Source organism: Brachycentrus maculatus, unplaced genomic scaffold (genome assembly GCF_059751285.1).
Source record: "Brachycentrus maculatus isolate JH-2025_06_01 unplaced genomic scaffold, ASM5975128v1 h1tg000373l, whole genome shotgun sequence".
Lineage (NCBI taxonomy): Eukaryota > Metazoa > Arthropoda > Insecta > Trichoptera > Brachycentridae > Brachycentrus > Brachycentrus maculatus.
In genome coordinates, this window is record NW_028281122.1 from 465,084 (window position 1) to 472,044 (window position 6,961).

The window sequence follows — 6,961 nt, forward strand, 5'->3', positions numbered from 1 at the left end:
TCTTTAATCATTATAATCGTCTTCTACATTAGTAATATTTGTTCTGCTTTAAATGATAAGATTATTTATTTAGAATTACCAATATTTAGCTAAAATTGTAAGTTACATGTAGCTGTATATGTTTTAGATATGTAAGCACCTTAATAAATTAATATATACATAAAAAGAGTATTTTCATAAAGAAAATGCAAATTTATAATATTTTATACTGTATTTGTGTTAGTGATTAGTTACATTTTCTCATTTGTTTTCTTTAAACATGCTTCTTGCCTTATATTTTTTACATACCTTTTTAATATACCCGTATATTGTTTAAAAATTTACACTTTGCCCTGTGTAACTTTTGTTTGATTTTTTATCTCTTTTTTCAAACTTTCTTATTTGTGTCTCAGTCTTGTCAACCTTAATCCCATGTCCCAAAATGAGTAATGGAAATTACTTATCGGGAATATTATATATGACGTAACCAAATAATTGTTCGGTAGAATATATTAATGTTTAAACTAGTGATGAATGGGTCATGATTTTAACATAACCTCGCACTTATTAATACATTGCTCGTATTACGAGTATATTATCATAATTATTGTATATTCAAACATGAAACTTACATTGTATAACAAACAAGCAGGTACGTAACATGTTACACGTTGTCTGTTATTATATGTAACATGCATAATATACAGGATGGTTGAAAATAATATGACCATTTTGTCGATTTATCGATAATGATATTATTTTTTGACATCTCATGAAGATGAAAATGGAAGTCTGGGAATTCGCGGGGCTTGCGACCGTCATAGGCTGGTTTAAGTGATCACTTTATACACGTGTAACATTCACCAAAATTTACCCATTATTGACAACCACAATACTCAATTTCTTGGAAGTTCCATATAAATGAACCAATTTAGAAACATTGTTCATGAATCATTAGAACTTCACTTCAGAGAAATCTATTGGTGAGATGAAGAAAGGCTTTTTAATACACAGAAACTTTTATATTACTATGTGAGGTCCGAATCGTGGATTATAATCACACACATGAGAAACCCCCGAAAATATCATTTTCATTTTTTATTATTTTAGCTTATAATTTGACCAGTTAATTTATTTACAACATTTTGAGTGTGTCAAAATACTTGTTCACAATTCTGGATCATCTCCAATTACAGGAGTTATTTTTCATATTATTTTTTTACATCTCATCTTTGATGAGATGTCAAAAAGTAATATGAAAATTTTCTTTACTTGGAGATAATCCAGAATTGTGAACAAGTATTTGGACACACTCAAAATGTTGTAAATCGATTTTGATCATTTTATCGCATTTTTATCGATTGTTGCGCGGTTTGATCGATAATCCTGAAATTATCCGGAGCATTGGTCTGAATGTTCCCGATAGTTACCTAAGACAGCGTCGGCATACATTGTTTCATATTCCTATATACAGGACCAACCTGCCAATGGTTATGCCTGTAGGAAGAGCTACCGCTGTGTTGAACAATATCACATTGGAAATTGATCTGTTCTGTGTGCCCGAAGGAGTTTTCTGAAGCGGGATTCTTCTACACCTATAAGTTTTCTTGCCTGCTTTTAATATATACGCCTTGAATATCGTTTGTTATGTATATATATATATATATATATATATATATATATATATATATATATATATATATATATATATATATATATATATATATATATATATATATATGTATATATATTTTTTTTTATTTATTTAATAAATCGAAATTGAAAATTGAAATTTCGAAGACATCAATTTTTCTCCTTTCTGCTGCTTTTATGGACCATGTTTCAGCAGCATAGAGAAAAATGGAGTGGACCAAGCTCCTGACAAGCTTCATCTTGGTGTTGTTACTCACACCCCGGTCTTTCCAGATTTTGTCTAGCTTAGACATGGCACATGTTACACATACGAGTATATTATGTATACATTATTATTTTTTTGTTGAATAAATTTGAAATTCAAATGAAATTGAATTGAAATGAAATTGAATTAAATTGAATGACAAGCAAATATTAATGAAAATTTTAAGTAAATTAAATACTTTTTTAGTTTTAACAAGAATTTTAAAATTGTAGTAACGGAATAATACTATGGATAAATGAAGAGGTATCATTTATTTAATATACATAATTGTATGCAAGTAATTATACAGGACAGTATTGTAATTCAGACACAGATGTATCCGACATGTAACAGTAGAACGTGTGTACTATCAATTAAATTTAATTGTACATGAGGCGCACTCGAGATACGACGATTCGCATTTACGACGCTTTCACATTGGCTAACAGCTATTTCAAATCAATGGTTATTCATGACGTACGAAACATACAGGTGTTCCAAAAGTATTTGATCAACGAAAACATAGTGTCATAGGACCTCGAAAGCTATTGAAATAATATCCATGTATGTTCAGCTGCATTTGCTGGTTTAGAAATTAGTGATTTTTCAATGATTTTCTTTCTAAAAATACTCCTCATTTTCGTAAAAAGTCGTTATTTTAATCAACCTAACTACACTTTCGCCTAACGGCGATTCTCGAACTTTTAAGGAGCAGAACCATTTTGAAACATTTAATATTTTAAGGTGCCTTAAAATAAAACCTGGTTATAGGTTTATTATTTAATTGCAATCGTTTGATGTAAATCATATTAAAAGAGGTAAAATATATGTACATTTCTCACATCAACTAAAAAAGCTTAAATGCAAATATCCATCATGACATATGGGATCGAATACAGAGTGGACACCGCAGTAACAAAAAATACGCTAAGAGTGTCAGAATTGAGGACTCTAAGGAGCATATCTGTCAAGAATCTACGAGACAGAGTAAGGAATACAGAAATATCAAAAATCGAAGATGTCGTTAGGTGGGGAAGGCAATGAAGGAGTCAATGGTATGCGCATGTGAGGAGAATGGAACCATCCAGACTCCCCCACATTGTTTTGCGCGGCCAATCCCATGGTAGACGACGTCCGGACAGACCATCAAAGAGATGAATTGACATCCAATAATCGACACCGTAGGAGGCCAACCCCTCTTAAAAACAAGCCACAAGACCAACACCAAGAAAAAGAAGAAAGGATGAAGAAGATAACTTTGCTTGGCACTCTAAGGGACAGAAGGCAAGGAGAATACTTAAGAAAGATACAAATACTCTAAAAAACTTAACGAACACTAAAAACATATACATACTCTACAATAGAAAACTAAATAAGATATCTCCCTCATACCGCATAAGTATATATGTCCCCTTGTTATTATTATTATTTTTTTAATTGAAATAATTTTTTTATTACAAAATACATGTTAACATAAACAAAATAGTTGGTAAATGTACAAAATATTGAAAACATAACGTTTCTACCTCTCTAATAAAGTAGATACTTGTGTTTAGAGAGGGAGTTCGTTTTACATTTTTTTTATAAACAATGCAAATTTTAATAAAGTAAATTAAATAAATTTAAAAAAAATATTCCTCGGTATGGAGTTTAGGTTGGGATAAGTCTCATATGTTTTTTAAATTTAGGTTGTAAGGTTTGATGATATTTTATAGATTTTTAATTTTCCAGAAGTTTATTAAAGTGTTTTTTTACCCACGTACGTATAATTTAAAAAAATGTATAACTTTATACTATAAACAAAAAAGAAAAGAAAAAAGTCCCTCTCCAAGCACAGTAGCTTTATCTTTTTCGTGGGGAGGCTCAGCGCAACTAAAATGATAAGGTTGTATGAAATAGATATGTATAAAATTGTGTGAAAAAAGTATCTTTATTAATTAAAATAAATATTAAATAAATATTTTTGTAAACATATGTTTTTGTTTTATTTTATTTACTTATTGGGAAAAATAGTTCAAGGACATTAATAATCTACTTGAAGTTCACTACTAGTTGTATGGCTCATCCAAAAGTTAGCACTTTAATCTAATAATACCAAGTTACGTAGGTACCTACAATGGAGTCAGTATATCAGTATATAAATTAGATACGGGCGATCAAATAAAAAACCGAATCAATTAACGACTTCTTTAAAAAAAGTAGTCATATATAACTCGGTTTTTGGATTAGATCACTAGAAGGTAATCAAGTCAATGAGTGCAAAAAATTGATTGAGTATTGCGCATTCCTTGTCATGGTATATCCTTCTTCATTGATTTCTTTTCTTTTTTAGCAGTAGTCTTTTTAAGAGTAGCATGGTTGTCAATCATGGGTTGAATGGTGAATATCGCATATGTTTAAGTGATCACTTAATTAACCAGCCTATGACAAGGCATAAGTCCTTTAAAAAATTCCCAGACTTCCATATTATTTTTCATGTATGCTGAGATGTCAAAAAAGTAAGTTTTTATTGACAAAATTTAAAAAATTCATCAGCAATGTAAATTTTTACGAAGATTAATTCATGAGAAATATTTTTAATCAATATATTATTGGCCAAGTTTGGCAACCATGCTGGAAGTCTTGGGTTCGATTTCGAGGGGGAGTTGCAAGATTTTACACAATCATATTTACACAATATTACCCTGGACTGGATTTTTATTATGACCATTATTTAATGACCCTATGCACCATTGAGTGCGGTGAAGGGTTTGATATTTATTTATATATATAGAACTTCCAAGAAATTGAGTAGTGTGGTTGTCAATCATGGCTAGAATTGGTGAATGTTACCCGTGTGTAAAGTGATCTTGTAAAGTACCCCGTAAATGCCCAGACAATAAGTACTATTAATTCAGTGTTTTATGTTTCAAAAAATCAAAATCTCATGAGTAATCGAAAAAGTAACACTCACATCTCTATTTACACTATGAGCCAACAGTGGTGAGTAAATTAATGTCTGTATGTACCATGTATATTGTAATAAAGAATCGTTTGACCTTTTCAGCTACCCTGAAACTTTTATTCAGACATCCCTCTATTGTTGTATTTACCGAGAATGGTCTAAATGGGTTATAATCTTTTAACAGTGAGCATTCTTTAGGGGAGTGGCGCTTCCTCCCTTCCCGTTCTGGGTCCTGGAATCTACGTGCTAAACTTTTCGCATTAATCTGGCTTAAACTTTTATATCACAGACAAATAATGGTATGGCTATTTGTCTAGCTTTGCCCGCGGCTTCCCACCGCTTTCTGACGGAGTGTGGGCACAAATCCTTATATTTTATTAATGCAATATTAGGATATCCCACGAATGGCAATTTTACTGCGAATGTCACTTATTGACGCGAACAATTCATCGTAACAAGTTTTGTTGAAGTGATTGTGATTTCGCACTGACGAAAAATGATGTCGCTCACTCACATACAACGTCATAAATCAAAAAACTAGATTTTTCATGAGAACGTTTTTAAAGTTTAAAAATACAATACAATGTATTAATAATAAATATTAAGCCACTTATTGAACTTTTTACTGTGCAGTAGATCTTTTTAAGTTAAACCTGAAGGTTTCTTCTCCATTTGAAAAATATTTAGTTTTTTAAAAAAAAAAGTATATAATAAACAACACTTTCTGCTCTGTAGCGGGTAAATATTAAGTTAAAAATATGCTTCTTTTGCTGAGATATAGTACATTTTCTGGGCATTCCGAAAACGTCATAAATAAAAAATTGACAATTTTTTATTTCTGACGTTCTTGAAAGGAGTAAGCGATGTGTATTTTCATTCAAGGTATTTTTCTTGTTGTTGATATTTCAACATAGATGAAGAGGAAAATGGAAGTTTTTTTAGCCAAATGAGTGAGTGTTACGTTTTGTTTGATGTGTTTCTTTTTTTTGGATCATGTTGTTTTTACGTTTACATAAAGTGTGTTAAATGTATTTTGTGCGCTTTTGTGGGAAGTACTCCTTTGTGTTATATGAGAGTAATTCTCAAATGCATATGTAAGGATTGTTTTAACCTATAGTCATTTGACTGTCGTATGTTAAATTTTGTTTAATATTTTCTCTATTGCAGTTTGTCTCGGAAGTATAAGTATTATTTTCAGAATTTCTTATCATAACATTTTATTTCTTTATTTAATTTATTGTTTCGGCATTAACTTTGTGGTAAGACATGTTACAATGATTAAAGAAAACACTTCGTTTTTTACCACTTGAGTTTTATTATAGACTACATGTTTCAGAAGTTACACTTCCATCATTCAGGTCTGTATAATAACTAATAGTAATTAGTATAGTATATAGTATAAAGTGTATAGTTATTATACAGACCTGAATGATGGAAGTTTAACTTCTGAAACATGTAGTCTATAATAAAACTCAAGTGGTAAAAAACGAAGTGTTTTCTTTAATAATTTTATTTCTTAATAAATTATTTTATTATTAAATCGATTATTTACCATATGAATTATGTATGTTACTAATATTATGCTTCACTTCAGACGAGACACATATTGTAAACATCTTGATATATGTATCATCCGTAGGATGAAAATTCAGTGTTTAAATTAGTCTTTCAACATATTTTGAGAGAAAGCTCATTTTTCAATAAATGTCATACTATGTAGTTTTTTCCACATTAATTTTATTTGACCAGTAACCGGATTTCGTAGTAACTGACATTATTAGAGTGGTGATGTCGGTTACGACGAAACTCAGTTGCTGGTCAAATAAAATGGATGTGGAATAAACTACACAGTGGTTATAAATGCAGTTCCGCTAAGAAATGTCAGTACATTAATATTTTTATGTGATATTCCATAAAATAAATGTCTTTTGGTGAAAAAATATCATGGCATTAACGCAAAGAGGTGCACGTACAAATATGGTAAAAAGCAAGAACCGGACATGTTCCGCTACGGTTAGAAATTCGTTCAACACTTTGCGGTGTGAAGTTTGCGTTACCGCAGAACTTCCGACATCCGATGTGCGCGACATTTTTCAAACTTCCCGAACTGAGAATAACTCACCAAAGAATTATGCTAGGAC